The sequence below is a fragment of the Cyprinus carpio genome, unplaced genomic scaffold (assembly GCF_018340385.1).
Source record: "Cyprinus carpio isolate SPL01 unplaced genomic scaffold, ASM1834038v1 S000006466, whole genome shotgun sequence".
NCBI lineage: Eukaryota > Metazoa > Chordata > Actinopteri > Cypriniformes > Cyprinidae > Cyprinus > Cyprinus carpio.
In genome coordinates, this window is record NW_024879145.1 from 333,748 (window position 1) to 353,072 (window position 19,325).

The following is a 19,325-nucleotide window of genomic DNA, read 5'->3' on the forward strand; positions in this document are numbered from 1 at the left end:
CGGCTCTGTGTTCATCTTCAGTTCTCTTTTCACAGCAGTTCAGTCAGTGTACTGTTTGAGTAAATGAATTACTCCGGGATATTGGTTTATTTGAACTCAGAGGGAGTGTCAGCCATGTTAAAAAAAAAGTTAACAGCTTAAGTCATTTGTGGATTAATGCTTATTGTTGACGCGAACCGTTTCAAACGATTCAGTTCGATTTGGTGAACTGGTTCAAGAAGATCCGGTTACATCGAGTGATTAGTTCGTGAACCAGATATCACTAAACTGCAGTGTTGTGAACGCGCTCATAACAGACCCGGGAGAGAAGTCAATGCTGAATAAAGTTGTAGTTTTTGATATTTTTGGACCAAAATGTATTTTCGATGCTTCAAAAAATTCTAACGGACCCTCTGATGTCACATGGAACTACTTTGAAGATGTTTTTATTACCTTTCTGGACGTGGACAGTATACCGTACATACATTCTCAATGGAGGGACAGAAAGCTCTCGGACTAAATCTAAAATATCTTATACTGTGTTCCGAAGATGAACGGAGGTCTCACGGGTTTGGAACGACATGAGGGTGAGTCATTAATGACATAATTTTCATTTTTGGGTGAACTATCCCTTTAACAATATAACAGCCACCTTCAAAAATCTGACGTCATTCAACCCCTAGTAGTGAGTTGATGTTTGATTTCACCGATGTTTGGCGGGTTGGTTGGCGTTAATTTCAAACCCTGAACCAAACTAAGATGATCAGTATTAGTGATCTTGAGTAAAACCCAATTGCTGTCCCACATACTTGAGTGTCTGCAGTGAGCAGTTTGGATCTTCCAGTTTGTGGTTGAGCAGCTGGACTCCTGATTGTCCTGGGTGATTGTAGCTCAGATCCAGCTCTCTCAGGTGTGAGGGGTTTGAACTCAGAGCTGAAGACAAATAACTACAGCCTCCCTCTGCCACCATACAGCCCGACAACCTACAGACACACAGAAACAGTAACGGGGCAATTTTAAAGTTAGTGTGGAACCCAAACCTGTAAATAATAATGACTCATCATGTGAATGACTTGACATGAAACTCAGACCTCAGTATCTCCAGCTGACAGTTTGGACTCTTCAGTCCATCAGAGACCAGCTTCACTCCTGAATCCTGCAGGTCATTGTTACTCAGATCCAGCTCTCTCAGAACAGAGTTTGAGGATTGAAGAGCTGATGACACAATTTCACAATCCTGAGCAGTGAGATTACAGTCAACAAGACTGAAAGACAAAAATTAAATTCTTAAATTCATTCTACAACTGGTATTTCAATAGTACAAATGTCTTTTACAAGATTAAAAAAAGCGAAGTATACTCAAGATGTATCAGTAAGTATAACAACAGAAACTAACTCTTTACTGTTATAAATGATTAAACACTCACAAAGCTTTTCTGCAGTTGATCACAGCTGGTATCAGCCTTCTTCTCCCCTCATCTGATGTGTTGTATTTCTGGAGGTCCAGCTCATCCAGCACCTCCTCTGACATCTGAAGCATGTAGGCAATTGTTGAGCAGTGAGCAGGAGAGAGTTTCTTCTCTGAGTGTTTGTCTGATTTCAAAAACTCCTGAATCTCTCTGGACAGAGTCTGGTCTTTCACTTCCAGCAGACAGAGGAACAGATTGATGGATCTTTCAGTGGAGAGTCCATGTCCATCTTTGATCTTCTCTTTAATGTACTGTGTGGTTCTCCTGATGCTCTCTGAGCTGTTCTCTGTGTGTGTCAGTAGATCCTGTAAGAGTCTCTGATTGGACTCCAGTGAGACGCCCAGCAGGAACCGAAGGAACAGATCCAGCTGTCCATTCTCACTCTCAAGGGATTTATCAACTACTCTTTCATGGAATTTATGCAGTGAATCAAAAACTTACTTCTGTAGTGCTGCATATATGGTAGTAAAACACATAGAAGGCAGCGAGAAACTCCTGAACGCTCAGATGAATGAAGCTGTAGACTTTCCTCTGATGAATCACAGATTCCTCCTTAAAGATCTGAGTACAAATCCCAGAATACACTGAGGCATCAGTGACATCTATGCCATTCTCAATCAGGTCCTCCTCATAGAACATAACATTGCCCTTCATCAGCTGTTTGAAAGCCACTTCAGCAAGTTTCACAATCACTTTTCTGGTGGACTGCAGGAGTTTCTCTGGATCTCTCTCTTCATACTTCTGCTTCCTAATGTTTGATCTGAATCAGCAGGAAGTGGATGTACATTTCAGTCAGAGTTTGAGGGATTTCTGCACTCAGATCTTCTTCCAGGAGCTTCTGAAGCACAGTGGATGAGATCCAGCAGAAGACGGGGATGTGGCACATGATGTGGAGGCTTCTTGCTCTTCTGATGTGTGAGATGATTCTGCTGGCTTGATGCTCATCACTGATTCTCCTCCTGAAATATTCCTCCTTCTGAGGCTCAGTGAATCCCTGAATTTCTGTCAGACGGTGGATGTATTTGGAGGGGATCTGATTGGCTGCTGCTGGTCTGGAGGTGATCCAGATGAGAGCAGAGGGAAGCAGCTCCCCTTTCATGAGGTTTGACATCAACACAGCCACTGATGAAGTCTCAGTCACATCACAAACTTTCTGAGCGTCTGAAAACATCAGTGTGATTCTGCTTTCATCCAGACCATCAAAGATGAACACAACTTTACACTCCTCATAAATATTTGAGTCCAGATCTTGAAGTTCAGGATGAAAGTCCATCAGAAGTCTGTGAAGACTGTACTGATGATCTCGGATCAAGTTCAGCTCTCGAAATGGAAGCACAAACATGAAATCTACATCCTGATTGGCTTTTCCCTCGGCCCAGTCCAGAATAAACTTCTGCACAGAGATGGTTTTTCCGATTCCAGCAATGCCTTTAGTAAGAACAGTCTTGATTTGGTCTTTCTCCTCACATCCTGCTTCATTTGGAACTTTAAAGATGTCATTGCAGTCGATTGGAGTGTCTTGTGAGTGTTTTGTTCTGGCTGTTTTCTCCATCCTGTAAAACCTCATGTTCTTCATTCACCCCTTCACTCTCTCCCTCTATGATGTAGAGCTGTGTATAGATCCTGTTCAGGAGGGTTTCATTCTCTTGGAGTTTGATTCCCTCAAACAATCTCACGTACGTGTTCTTCATTCTGGTTTTGTGCTGCTCTTTGACTCTCTGCAGGTCTCCAGTTTCCAGTGTGTGTGTCTGCAGGACCGTTTCATTTTTGTTCTGCCTGATGTGGGCTTGATAGTAGGACGGTACAGATCTGATCAGCCCATGAAAAAGAAAAGAGCAGGAAAAACGACAATGACAGTGGTTACAGGGACCGCTGGAGACCATGAGAAATCTGCACCCATGAAGTGCATATGTTGCATATTTTGTATAATTTAATAAATCTGAGAAGTAAATGTTCATACTAACAGACGCCCAAAGGTCACTGATCTATCACTGAATCTAAGGGGTTTATCCATGGATCTGCTGCTCTTCACTGACACACCACTGGGATTTGGAGATACTGAACTCTGTCTCTTCCTCCTGCTGATACTGGCAAAAGGCAAAACAGCATTTCAGACATGCTTTAAAAAGTCAAGTGCACACCGTAACATCATTAAAAAGATTACAAAGACATTCATTCATCTCTGAAACATAAACTAAGATATTTTTATGAAACCTGAATGATTCTGTCCCTCCATTCAGAGTCCACATCTCCAAAACTCTGAAGATCCAAAAGCCCACATAGCAAACAGACTTGGCCCAAATGTGGCCTCAAACTGGCACTGCTGGCCTCCTGTCGGCAATGGCATGTAACCTTTTCAGCCAGAGCTGGGCCATGTGTGGCAAAGATGGCACGGCGTGGATCACGGCAAACAATATGAGGGCCGATTGTAGGAGTGTGGCCCAGATCAGTCCAGTGATCATGTGGCCCAAATCAGGCTATGATCTGGCAGCATATCATGTGACCCATGATGACAGCAACATAGTGTTGGCCCAGATCCGGCCCGTGAAATCCATGCGGGCCAGATGTGGGACTGGAACTGGATCCGGATCTGGGCCGAAACTGCTCACTGTCTGGGGACCCAAGATGATAAAAAGATAAAAACAATATTGCATTGTAATGGTTAAATGATCACATACATTTTTACTGACGTGTCATATTGTTTAAATATAGTCTAAAAAACAACAAAAAAAAAAATAAAAAAACATCATCTAAAAAAAATCAAACAAATCAACAACACAAAAAACCACTTAAAAATGAACTTAATTAAAATTTAATTAAATTTATTATTATTATTGGTACAAATAATCTTTACATGAAGAGAGTGAAAGAGATCATTTAACCATTATCATGTAATATTCATTTGGTTAACCATGGGGCAACATCATTTTTCTTAGTATCATGCACAAGCACTAAATAAAATGATCATGAAAGTATTTTATTTTTTATTTAAATCCCCTGTATCCGTGTGATGTCACTGGCGATATGTATCTCCTTCCTCTGTAGCTATAGTAACTATTTAAAAATTTGCTGTTAAGAAGTTTTACAGCAGCGATATCAAACGCTCATTGGCTCTCGCCGGTTTCGTCATAGATTGTGACATGCTGTGTTTCTGGTGATGCGTGTTTTGAATAAGAAACGCGCGCCTTGACGGAGTGGATCAGGATAGTATTTTCAGCATTTAACAACCTAAATAATGCCCTGCTCCTCGCACTACTATTTTATTCTGCCAGAGAGGACTGCAACTGCAATGTATCCTCATTTGGACTACTTTGGTATTGCTCTTTGACACATCTGCAATAAATTCTTATGATTAAGTTACACGTGTTTCTGTTACGTTTCTCATATACTTTATACACTCACTCTGTAATAGTTGATTTGTTTTTTATAAAATAAATAAATTAATGCAATAAATATTTATTGCACATGATTTGTGGGTTTTAAGTCTGATTTTCTATTCAGTTTAATGTACTTTATTGGCATAGTTTGTGTACCTTAACAAAGCATGTCACAAAATGAATAATGGCGATTATAGTAATACACAATGCAATAATATGAAATATTACGATTCTGTATTGGGTCTGGGCTCAGGTGTGGCTCAGATTTGAGGATTCTGGTTTACTTAAGGCTGAGAATTGGCACCAATAATAAAACCTTGCCCCAGTTCAGAGACAGTTCAGGGTGATTAACTGGCTGAGATTCGGGCCGGTTATGGCCCATGTGTGGCCCTCGTCTTTAATCCAGTTCTGGGCCACTTCAGGGCCGTCATTCTTTGCAGCACTTGGGCCGAGGGAAAAGAGATTGTGTGGCCTGGATCTGGGCCAGAAAACATTTGCTATGTGGGAGGGTCTGCCAAAAGCCTAAAATTATAAATCTGTTCATCACATAAAGCAATCCTGTCTTTTCACAAGACTTGAACTAAACCACTCAATTCATATGGATATTCCAGAAAATTATTTTTGTGTTGTGGACTTTTAATGGAAAAACAGAAAACTCTCAGTTATCATTAAAAATATCTTAATTTATGTTTCGTATATGAACAAAAGTCTTATGGGGTTGGAAAAGCTTGAAGGTGAATAAATTATGAAAGGAATTTAATTTGGGGCAAAAAATGCCTTTAAGGCCTGAGCACACCATGAACAATTACTATAAAAATAACTATGCTCGAGTCTCATCATCATCAACAACAGACATTTACTGTATCGTTCAATTAACAGGATTCAGTCAACAAAGATTAACAGTGAAAGTTAAAGTTCAGGGAAGTGATTTTGTGCCTCTGTGATGTTATCATAAAGTGCCAGTGGCTCACCAACTGCAGACTTCTGGAATGTACATTGTGGATTAAAAACATCTGCTAAAAATGGCTAGCATGTTACCTGAGGTCAGAGGTCACTGTTGCATCACTGGATGCAGAGGGAAGATTTCCCATGAGTTGATCACTGTTTGATCCAGAAGATGGAGAACTCATTTTAGAGGCAGTGTCTTCACACTCTCAAGTGCTTAGAGATTGATTTCAGACCTTTAATGTGGAAACAGAGAGATAAAAGGATACAGAACGTTTGCATAGTACTGTACAATGATCCTGTTGAATGAAAAGAGCCTTCTGCACGCGATTCTCAACTAAACTTCACAGACTTCGGTGAACGAGCATCGCTATGTGCATGCACGCCAAACAGACAGAGCACAATAGAATAACAGGGCAATAATTCTGACTAAAATATTAATTTGTTTTAAATTTTCTAAATAAATTGGTTTTGTAGTTGGATAATTAATGTATGTAGAATTTTAAACTTACGAGTAAGTGTATTTTTATGATAGCACTAACCATAAAGTGACTGTAATGGGGTAATCAAAATACAATTAGTCTGTGCTTTTGTTTTAATTTATATAAATTTTTAGTTTAGTGAATTTATCTTCTGCCTTAAAATACATTCCTTTTGTTTTTAGATTGTAATGTTACAATGTTAGAATGTAATGAGATTTTAACCCTTTATAGCCTACATGGACATTCACTTTTTTTGTTTTCAATGCCCTTAATATGAACATTGTTTTGTTGGACAACATTGGACAGCATGCAAAATATTATTATGGGAACACTACATATGGTATCATAAAAAACCGAGATATTATTTTTTGGGGGGCATATCGCCCAGCCCTACAACAGAATCTGCTATTATCTATCAAGTGCATATTTTTTCTGATTACTAAACGTATAGCAACGCCACATCCGTTGAAATGTGTCCTGATAGAGAAATATCAAACTCTTAAGTCAAACTTTTACCACAATATCTACACATAACATATAAACAAATAGGCACAACGGCGTTTCGTCTATAGAAGGCATATTTCATGATACATAATCAGAGTAAAAAAATTATCTATTTAAGCACTTTGTTACGGTTTAACTGGTTACCGTGTTATCTGGTGACCAACTTCCTGGTTCAGGTCTCCGCTCCAGGTGTGATGGAACGACCGCAGCAGATTCACCGATTCTGAAATCACAAACTGACATGATATTAAGCTGTCTAATAAACGCAGAGTTGCTCACTGCATGATTTTGATATTCTTGTAAAGATTACAAGTTATTGGTATGATTGCCCGTAGCGGCTGAAGTAAGTAGGATAAACAAAAAATAAACAAAGTAAGTATGTGTTGTCGCGGGTTTCGAACACGCGTTAAAAGACGCGCGCGCCGCGAGACGACAGTATTTAACCCCCAAGCTACCGCTCTACACTGATTCAGCTCCAGATCTCTGGATTGAACACAGGACTCTCGGCGTCACATTGTGCAGCTGCTGAATCAAGGAAATGTGACCGTGTTAACTTGTGACCTGTGTTTACCTATTATGAAAATAAACCATAGCAGAACGCTGACTACATTTTATGGTTTATGATGTTAAAAAACATTTCATGACGTCTCAGACAACTGTAAATTTGTGGCTACTGTGGTTTAATTATAAACGCTATCGTTAACTTATATTTACCATAGTAAAAACATGGTATATTTTCTTTAGAGGCTGCTGATGTCTCATCACATGAATGTAACAACGTTGTTTCCACTTATTTTCTCGTAGCATTACTTTGGAAACGTGACTTGATTTGAATGAAGTGTAAACGTATAAGATTATGCTTATAATATTCTGATTGTGAAAAGGTACAAAGTATTATATTTATATACAGATTTTTTTATTACAGAATAAAGTTAATATTTCAAATACTTGTATAATCAAATAAAATACCAGCTAGTGCACGCAGATAACAAGTTAACATGTTTGTAAAGTAATGTTTATACGCAGTATTTCAGCTAGCAGAATCTTATACGTTTACACTTTATTCAAATCAAGTCACGTTTCCAAAGTAATGCTACGAGAAAATAAGTGGAAACTGAAGTTGTTACATTCATCTGATGAGACATCAGCAGCCTCTAAAGAAAATATACCATGTTTTTACTATGGTAAATATAAGTTAACGATAGCGTTTATAACTAGATAAAAAAGTTCGTCAAGACAAACTTTAAGTTGGCTTGAGAAAGCCTGAACAGAAAGTTTGAAAAGTTTGAAAAGTTTAAGTTTAATAAAGCAAGTGACTAGCATGTCATTAGCATGATTAACAAAGTTACTAGCATGTTTCTAGCATGATAAGCTAGTTACTAGCATGTTGTTAGCATGATTAGCAAGATACTAACATGTTTCTAGCATGATTACAAAGTGACTAGCATGACATGATTAGCAAGTTAGCAACATGTTGTTAGCATGTTTGTATCATGATTTGCATGTTACTAGCATGTTCCTAGCATGATTAACAAGTTATTAGCATGTCACTAGCATGTTTCTAGCATGATTAGCATCTTACTAGCATGTTCCTAGCATGATTAGCTAGTGACTAGCATGTCACAAGCATGATTAGCAAGTGACTAGCATGTTGCTAGCATGTTTTTAGCACAATTAACATGTTACTAGTATGTTCCTATCATGATTAGCATGTTACTAGCATGTTGCTAGCATGTTTCTAGCATGATTAGCATGTTACTAGCATATCACTAGCATGTTTCTAGCATGATTAGCATTTTACTAGCATGTCACTAGCATGATTAGCAAGTTACTAGCATGTCGCTAGCATGTTTCTAGCATGATTAACAAATGACTAGCATGTTACTAGCATGATTAGCAAGTGACTAGCATGTTGCTAGCATGTTTCTAGCATGATAAGCGAGTGACTAGCATGTCGCTAGCATGTTTCTAGCATGATTAGCAAGTGACTAGCATGTCGTTAGCATGGCTAGCAATTTACTAGCATGTTGCTAGCATGTTTCTAGCATGATTAACAAGTGACTAGCATGTCACTAGCATGTTTTTAGCATGATTAACGAGTGACTAGCATGTCGCTAGCATGTTTCTAGCATGATTAGCAAGTTACTAGCATGTCGCTAGCATGTTTCTAGCACGATTAGCATTTTACTAGCATGTTCCTAGCATGATTAGCAAGTGACTAGCATGTCACTAGCATGTTTCTAGCATGATTAGCATGTGACTAGGATAGATAGATAGATAGATAGATAGAAACAGTCAGAAGATAAATAGAAACAGTCAGAAGATAGATATAAATAGTCATAAGATAGATAGATAGATAGAAACAGTTAGAAGATAGATAGATAGATAGATAGATAGAGTTAGATAGAGTTAGATGATAGATAGATAGATAGATAGATAGATAGATAGATAGATAGATTAGAAATATTAGATAGATGAGTTTGAATGAGTTTAAATGGATTAGAAATAGTACATAGAAGTGAAGCTTGATTGAGTCTAATGGGCTTCAGTTTGTTTAGATTTGAATTTTGACAGTTGGAGCTTGGCTCATCTGAACATTCCGTCAATGAAAGTCTATGGATTTTTATATGATTTTTAATCTTCATTTTTATGAAAACCATAAGTCTGATCAGTTAGAAAAGATATAGCAACTCGAGTCAGATCAGTCAGAAGATCTGGGCTGAGTTTGGAGTCTGTAGAGTTAAAGCTCTAGAAGGAGATAGAGTCAGAAATTTTAGTCTCAGAAAAAGAATAATAACTAGAATGTAAAGTTAGTGAACTAACTTTGATGTTGGCTTGGCCTTGGGGCAAAAGAGCCACATTACTTGTGTGTCCAACGTTCTTGAGCTGCCTTGCCGCAAAAAAAAAAAAAATAAATAAATAAATAAATAAATAAATAAAAAACCTAGAGAAGTATTTTTCTGTGGACCCTTGCTGTTTTCTGTTCTAATAAAAAGCCTAGGCTATGACAACAGCTTATGAGTCCTTATGTGAGTACTATTATATTGACAATATGAAAATAAATAACTTATATAGTTTCCTTTCTTCACTTTATGTGTGATAACTTGAGAAATATGTTGTCAATATTATTAAAATAAGAAAAAAAGTAATGGTACTTAGGAGATAACAGTTTTGCATAAATACTATAATAGGCTTTATTAAACTTTATGAAAATAGGATGCATGTATATGCATTTTATATTTATGCACATAAATGAAACATTTTTAAAATCTTTGAACAGATATTGAAGTATTTGCTATCCTGTGGCGCCATCGTGTGGATAACATTAGCATTGTGGCCTTCATTTCTGAACAACATTATGAAAGGGGCCAATACTTTTTGAATGATTACAAATGTTTAATGATTAGTTCACTGATAATATACCCACATTAAAATCGAATTTACTGATTCTGTATCTTATTTCATGCTTAATCATGAGTTTATTTTTCAACTTACATTTTTAAGCAGTGATGAATGATAACTATGTGAGTTGATAAATAATTTTTTGCAATTATAATACATAAACTATATAATGATGACAAAATTACAACAGTTATTGTTTTGATAATATTTACTATTGACAAAAACAAAATATAGACATACAAAAAAAGCAGCCAAGACGAATGATTTTCTGTTTTTTATAGATTAAAATTGAAAACAGAAAGCAGCTGGTAAATGCAGTAACTTTAAATATTCAAATCCAGTATCATGATCCATTTCCGATTTATTTTTCTACAGTTTATTTTCACGTGGCTGTTTTCGTTTATATTCGCACAATTATTATGTATTTTGAAATAATCTTTTATGTGATTTGTCCCTTCTTGCACCGAAAAGTCAGAATCACCGTCCTCTGTAACTCAATAGATCGATGCAAGGTGTTATTCTGCCCTAAGACAAAAAAATATCTCACAAGCACTCATTTTAATCTCTATAATATATTCTTCTAATTGTTTTGTACTGATTCGCTGGAGTGTTTTTATGTAAAAGGCTGTAGTTTCAGTATGTAGACCTTTTTCCCCTTCCAGTGTTTAGAAAACGGCCGCCTCGCGCTGTCAAATAGTCTTTCATTTTCACACAGCTCAAAAACACCTGAATTTAGCTCTTGTTGTGTTCTAATCGATAGATTGCTTGCAATCGCTGTAATATATTATTTTTAAAAGCTCCTAAAAAACTATAAAAATGCTTTTATTGTGAGCACGAACGGACTGCACTCTCTCGGAGCGGTGATTTTTTTTCTCGTCTTTCATACTGATCTCTGGCCAGACATCAATTATTAATAAGATCTGACCCGATAATAATGACATATGTTGTTTTAGGCTTGTCAGTGTGAATGAAATGTGCATTTATTTGTCCGCTCTCTCGCCAAAAAGCCAGACATCACCGTGTAGAGCGCAGAGCAATCGATGTGATGTTCAGCCCTTAGACAATGAAAATCTCACAAGCACTCATAAACACTCATTTTCATCCGTATAATATGTTCTTCTAACTGTTTTGTGTTGATTCGCTGAAGTGTTTTCATGTAAAAGGCTGTAGTTTCAGTATGTAACTTTAGACCTTTTTCCCCATGCCAGCGTTGAAGTCTCGAGCCGTCAGAGAGGCTGCTGCAAATGTTTAAGTTTCACAATTTACCAGCTCACAAAAATCTGAATTTAGCCGTTGGTGTGTTCAAATGGGTGGATTGTGTGCAATCGCTGTAATATTTTATTTTTAAAAGGTCTTAAACAGGAATAAATTCGTTTGTTGTGAGCTCGCTGTGCGACTGCACGAGAAGCCGTGCGGTCTCGCGCTGTCAAAATAGCTGACGCAAATCCTTCATTTTCAAACTTCAGCAGCCCAAAAACACCCGCTTTTAGCTCTTGGTGTGTTCTAATGGGTGGATTGTGTGCAATCGCTGTAATAATTTATTTTTAAAAGGTCTTAAACAGGAATAAATTCGTTTGTTGTGAGCTCGCTGTGCGACTGCACGAGAAGCCGTGCGGTCTCGCGCTGTCAAAATAGCTGACGCAAATCCTTCATTTTCAAACTTCAGCAGCCCCAAAACACCCGCTTTTAGCTCTTGGTATGTTCTAATGGGTGGATTGTGTGCAATCGCTGTAATATTTTATTTTTAAAAGGTCCTGAACAAGAATAAATGAGTTTGTTGTGAGCCCATTGTGAGACCAAACGCTGATGGGAGCGATGAATTCTCTCTCGTCTTTCTCTCTGTTCTGTGGCCAGATATATCAATTATTAATAAGCCCTGACCCCTGTAATAATCAGATATGTTGGTTTAGCTTGTCAGTTTGAGGGAAACTGTATTATTTACTTGGTATTTTTAACGGGTTTAAAAAGTGAAACGAAACCCGACTCCTCCCCTTAATCTCTAACGGGTAATGCAACGGGTATTGCAACTAGGGGCGCAATTTTTCTCAGATAATGTAAGTCTATGGGTAATGTATTTTTACATTTAAAAATTAATTAAAAAAAAACTTTAAGTCTGATCACTCTGAAAAGATATAGCAACCAGCACCGCTATATCCCACAGGTGTCTGCCGAGTTTGGGGCTTGTGGCTTAAAAGCCCTAGGACAGTTGTCTGAGACGTCATGAAATGTTCTTTAACATCATAAACCATAAAATGTAGTCAGCGTTCTGCTATGGTTTATTTTCATAATAGGTAAACACAGGTCACAAGTTAACACGGTCATATTTCCTTGATTCAGCAGCTGCACAATGTGACGCCGATCCTGTCTTCAATCCAGAGACCTAAACATTAAACATCTTAGAGCGGTAGCTCGGGGGTTAAATACTGTCGTCTCGCGGCGCGCGCGTCTTTTGGCGCGTGCTCAAAACCCGCGCCAACACAGACTTTATGATTATTTTTTTTTTTGTTTATCCTACTTCTGCCGCTACGGGCGATCATACCAATAACTTGTAATCTTTACAAGAATATCAAAATCATGCAGTGAGCAAGTCTGCGTTTATTAGACAGCTTAATATCACGTCAGTTTGTGATTTCAGAATCGGTGAATCTGCTGCGGTCGTTCCATCACATCTGGAGCGGAGACCTGAACCAGGAAGTTGGTCACCAGGGGCACGTTCAAGCTCACACCGGTGCGCAACGTTTTGCTACGTTTTCCGGGTTGAACGACACGTTTCCTGGAAACGGTGTGCAACGGTGTGCAACGGGTTTGAGATGCGTTTTCTCTTGTTTGGTGGGTGTGTCAGAAATGTCGGCCCAATCAGCGGCAGCATGTATATAAACCACGCGGTATTAAAGAGACACCTCGCACAATGGGTTCTAGTAAAGTAGTTTACAAATGTGTCCGCTGCAGCTCGGTATATGCAACAATTGAAGACATTAGAAGACATGTTTGCCGTAAGAGTTTTATAGTAAATATATAGCATATCACCATGATGATGTAGTTGTTTATATTTTTAACTTCATTGCAAGGCAAGTTTATTTATATACCAAATTTCATACACAGTGGTAATGAAGTGCTTTACAAAAAATGAGAATGATAATTAATACAAGGTATTTAAAAATTAAGAACTACAAATAAAATAATTTAAATTAGAATTGATTAGCTACCAGGAGATAAAATAGATGTGTTTTCAGTCAGAATTTGGTAAGATGTTCTCTTTCATTCTGGACGGCAAGGGCAGTGACTGTAACATCGAGGGTACTTTGCAGTATTAAACAAGAATTTATATCAATATCATCAGGCTCCGAAAATTCTTCAAAAAGAACACAGAGAATGGCCTTCTCAGCTGCCATAGTTGCAACGCTTGCGTCATCACAACAGGGTGTTCAACACGCCACCGTTTCCGTTTAAAAAACGTTTTGCAACGTTTTGTCGGGGCTGAACGCAGCCCAGATAACACGGTAACCAGTTAAACTGTAACACATGTTCATCATCAATGCTTCTGCCGTTTTATTCAAAGGTGTTAAGCTTAACATAAGGAAGACCAAAAATCCAAATAGCAGTTAATTTTTATATAACTACATGCTTATATAAGGAATAAGTTCTGAACTTACCACAAAATATGCAGCCGTTAAAATGTGCAGGCTTATGGCGTCCTTTATTTTTCTTCTTTCACTTTCCTTATTTAGTTTGAACACAGTAACAATCTACTCCCTCTAGTGGCGCTACAGACACCGAGTCTATAAAGGTGCAGTGCTTTAATCCAATAGTATGTTCCTGCACAACCGGAGGCTGCAGTTTCAGGACCCCAGATCTAGGACCGCAGTTCTAGGACCCTAGTTTTTCGTGACAGCGCCACCTACCGTAATGGATGATATAGCAATGGGTGCAGTTTCAGGACCTCAGTTCTAGGACCCTGTTGGTTTAGTTTGTAGTCATGTTTGTATATAGCATCAATATATTAATCTCACTAGTATTTGTTTTTAAATGTGATTTTTGATTTAAAATGCATCAGAGGTTAATTACTAAGTGTGCTTTGAGTCACAATTTTAAATTTAAACATGAATTTATACAAAATATAAATGAAAACTGTATATCAATTTTAAAACAATTGTAAAAAAATGGAGAACCTTAAAAGTCTTAGTCTCTTGAATTATACAGTATATTGATTAACCTCCTTAAGGTGAATTAGCTCATTATCAGGTAAGTTAAAGTTGGAATCAGCGTATGCAGTCACTAAATTACAGCTGATATTTTAAAGGTTGTTGAGAGGCAAGACAAGACACAAGAATGATTCAAGAATGTTTATTTATATATAAATTATATATATATATATACATATATATATATACACATACACACACACACACTACCGTTCAAAAGTTTGGGATCAGTAAGACTTACTGCAAAATGTTATTAGAATATAAAATAATGGTTTCTATTTAAATGTCCTTTAAAATATAATTTGTTTCTGTGATGCAAAGCTGAATTTCCATCATCATTACTCCAGTATAAAGTGTCACATGATCCTTTAGAAATCATTCTAATATGCTGATTTATTATTAGAATTATCAATGTTGGGAACAGCCAAATATTTTTTGGAAGCTGTGATGCTTTTTTTTTGAGGATTCTTTGATGAACAAAAAGTTAAAAAGAATAGCATTTATTTAAAATAGAAATCTTTTCCAACAATATACACTACTGTTCAAATGTTTGGGGTCTGTAAATTTCTATTTTCTTTTTTTGAAAGAAATTAAACCTTTTATTCAGCAAAGACGTGTTAAATTATTAAGAAGTGATAGCAAAGATTTATATTGTTAAAAATATATATATTTTGAATAAATGCTGTTCCTTTTAACATTTTAGTCATCAAAGAATCCTGAAAAAAGTATCGCAGCTTCCAAAAAAAATGTTTGCCAGCACAACTGTTGATAATTCTAATAATAAATCAGCATATTAGAATGATTTCTAAAGGATCATGTGACACTTTATACTGGAGTAATGACTGATGGAAAATCAGCTTTGCATCACAGAAACAAATTATATTTTAAAGGACATTTAAATAGAAACCATTATTTTATATTATAATAACATTTTGCAAGATTACCATTTTTTATGTATTTTGGATCAAATAAATGCAGAACTTCTTTAAAAAAAAACATTACAAGTCTTACTGATCCCCCCACACAAAACTTTTGAACGGTAGTGTGTATATATATATATATATATATATATATATAATCAGTTGCTGCATGGATAGAACGGCTACAAATATATATATATATATATACATATATATATGTCATTTTTGCGACAACAGCACCAAAGCAAACCCCTTTTCCATCAGTTGCTGCATGGATAGAACGGCTGTAGGCTTCAACTGTAGAGAAAGAGGAGAGCGAGAGACAGAGAGAGAGAGAGAGAGAGACAGAGAGAGAGAGAGAGAGAGAGAGATAAGAAAACATTTGTTTAACATATTCAACTGAAATATTTATATCTATCTATCTATATCTATCTATCTATCTATCTATATATATATATATATATATATATATATAATATATATATATATATATATATATGATTTAACACTTATGCACTGTTGGAGTTTTAGAGAGAGAGCCAAACAAAATATTTATGTTACTGACATCTAATTACAAACTTCAAATGTGTACGTACATAAGAGCAATACCCACCAATTGAGTGATCTCCCTTCTTTCCTCAATTGTTTGTCAATCTTTCTATTAAATTCTTCCACTTCACTGAAATAGTTATCAGAGAACAATCACTTTTGTGATAACAGAAATATCAGTAGCAAAATGGTGCACAAGGCATTGGTGCAAAAATAATTCATATTGTACTCTGACCTGAAATGATAATCTGGACCAGAAAGGAAGACTTGTTAGAATATTTTGAGATCATGAAAATATCCCTAGTGCCTTTTTTAATCATCTGTCCTACAATGAGCCTAACCAAATCCATAAAATCACTTCATATTAATTATGAAATATATTTTATACTTAAATATGGTAAAACAACGAGTATTAAGCCAGTATTCACACTAATACATTAAGCTGCAGGTAAATCTTACAAACCTTACATCAACCATGCTCTTGTCATCTGATAAGTTTAATTAATGTGCTGGCTAGATTCACTTATAATACTTCGTCATTAAAACTCAACAAGGATTTATGAAATCATGGCCACGAATTAACGTCGTAGTAATTAATAAAAAACTAGCTCACGAATTCTTAATTTGGTGGGAATTAATTATTAACTCATAGTTAGCAGTTCTCACTATGTAAACTTCGCACCGTTTAAACGTTATAAAAATAAACTTAATTAAATATCGGTACTCACCGTCTGATTGCTGTCCACGTCGTCCATCTTTAATTAGTGTTGATCCAGTACGGTAGGTGGCGCTGTCACAAAAAAACTCGGGTCCTAGAACTGCGGTCCTAGAACTGCGGTCCTGAAACTGCAGCCTCCGGTTGTGCAGGAATACCCTTCTCCTTTAATCTGCTTTCGGTGACTGAACACACGGTATGAATGAAAATAAAACATGACATCACAGGGGAAAAATATGTGGTTTAATAACGTAAATAATAGATGTTTTGCTGATAAAGCGTAATCTTCAACCTAATTTTCAATATATCCCAGACAGCAAGCAGTTTTGGCCCAGATCCAGCCCACATCTGGCTCGCATGGATTTCACACGGACCAGATGTGGGCCGGATCTGGGCCAACACTATTTTCCTGTCTGGGATGATATTATTTTAGGAAGGAAATGGAGCATTATTGATACTATACAGGTTTATAATGAAACAAAAAGCAATTAAAACAACGAAAGTTTGTAAACGCTTTTATATTTTTATATAAATTTGTATACAGCCCCTCTAGTGTGAAATTGTTTATTTCATGTATAATGTTTGTTCATATCATGTATAATGTTTGTCATATACATGTAATTTGATCTTGTTAATAAAAAAAATATAAAACACTCCTGCCGAAAGCAACTTAAAGCACTGCACCTTTATAGACTTGGTGTCTTTAGCGCCACTAGAGGGAGTAGATTGTTACTGTGTTCAAACTAAATAAGGAAAGTGAAAGAAGAAAAATAAAGGACACCATAAGCCTGCACATTTTAACGGCTGCATATTTTGTGGTAAATTCAGAACTTATTCCTTATATAAGCATGTAGTTATATAAAAATTAACTGCTATTTGGATTTTTGGTTTTCCTTATGTTTAGCTTAACACCTTTGAATACGATTTACGATTAAAGATCATGAAGTATGCATACTATAGACTAAACACCGTCGTGTCTATTTGTTTATATCTTATGTGTAGATATTGTGGTAAAAGTTTGACTTAAGTTAAGAGTTTGATATTTCTCTATCAGGACACAATTCAACGGATGTGGCGTCGCTGTAAGTATAGTAATCAGAAAAAATATGCACTGTATTGATAATCGCAGATTCTGTTGTAGGGCTGGACGATATGGCCAAAAAATCATATCTCGGAATTCTGCGATATACCATAGGCTATGTAGAGTTGCCATAAGCAACATATATATCTCTGTATTTCTAGACTTTCTATTTGGATAAAATAAAAAAAATATGTATTTAATAATAATAATAGCTAATAATAATAATAATAATTAATAATAATAATATTTCACATGTTGTCCAATGAAACAATGTTCATATTAAAGGAAGTGAAAATAAAAAAAGTGAATGTAACCATGTAGGCAATATATTATGTGCAAAAACTGTTAAAATCACATTACATTCTAACATTGGAACATTGCAATCTAAAAACAAAAATAATGTATTTTAAAGCAGAAGATAAATTCACCAAACTAAAAATTAATATAAATTAAGATAAAAGCACAGACTTGTATTTTGATTACCCGATTACAGTCACTTTATGGTTAGTGCTATTATAAAAATATAATTACTTGTAGGTTTACATTTACATTTAATCATTTAGCAGAGAACAATAGAAGCAATCAGACCAACGAGAGAACAACAATAGTATACAAGTGCATTGACAAGTCTCAGTTAGTCTAGCACAGAACCCGTAGCTATGTCTATGTTTTTTTTATGACTATCCATTATGACATGTAGGCATTTTTATATTTATGCAACCTACACAATAATATTATTTTACATTGTAATCCTTAGACTTTTAATATTTGGCAAGTTTGTTTGCTGCTGTGCTGTGCGTCCCTGTGTGTAATAAGCAGCGTGTACGCGCGCTGTGGACCTGCCTATACTAACGCACTCCTTAAAAACAAAGAAAAAATATTGCGCCAGACTTTAGACTAGGTTTGAGTTGGTCTATGGCGCAATCTATTTTCAGTTCCTTAAAATAGCAATGCGCCAACAATGTGCCTGAACACAACTCTTTTTAAGACCAGCATGCCCATGGGCGCACAAATGGGCACAAATGCATTTGCTATTTAAACAACGCAGCGCATGATGGGAAAATGAGAATTGCGTCGGGCTGAAACTAGCAAAAACACTTGCGCTGCGCCTTGTGCCGTATTGCGCCGGGTGTATGATAGGGCCCCTAATCTCAAACACATTAAACAGCGCAAGTAGAATCTCTGTCAGCAGCACATGAGTCTATCAGAGCATCTGACGGGTCAAGCTGCTTTAAACTATACATTATCTATATCTTACGTGTGATTTTAAAGCCCTTAATATAAGCATGTCTCATGTTTAGAACAAATTGGATCATGCATTTGCCCCACAGCAGCTCACTCTGTCCTCCGCGGTTTTTAGATGCGCTCGAATCAAACTATTGTATATTGATAATCGATATAAACAGTATTGCCTTAAGTTATACCATATTTTATAAAAAATATATCAATATATGGTACAAACTCGATATACCGGCCAACCCTATTCTGTTGTACAAATGCTATAAAATAAGACATGGTTGTCCTTATGGGCCCTTACAAAAGTAACTTATGCTTTTAACTGTAATACATGCTTGTAAGTTGTAACTGCAGTTCAGTTCTGTTTAAAAGATACAGTAATTAAGGTCTAGTACATTTTTTCAGTACAGTTTATTGAACTGGACTGCAGTTGTGTTGTATTGAGTTTATCTTGTGTTCCACTA

General features: G+C 36.3%; 2 pseudogenes; one reads left to right on the forward strand and one right to left on the reverse strand.

Moving 5' to 3' along the window:
* LOC109049657 overlaps window positions 1-13,861 on the reverse strand; it is a 42,842-nt pseudogene extending 28,981 nt beyond the window's left edge.
* A 3,460-nt stretch (window positions 13,862-17,321) lies between these two features.
* The window catches only part of LOC109065629, a 150,301-nt pseudogene continuing 148,297 nt past the window's right edge, over window positions 17,322-19,325 (forward strand).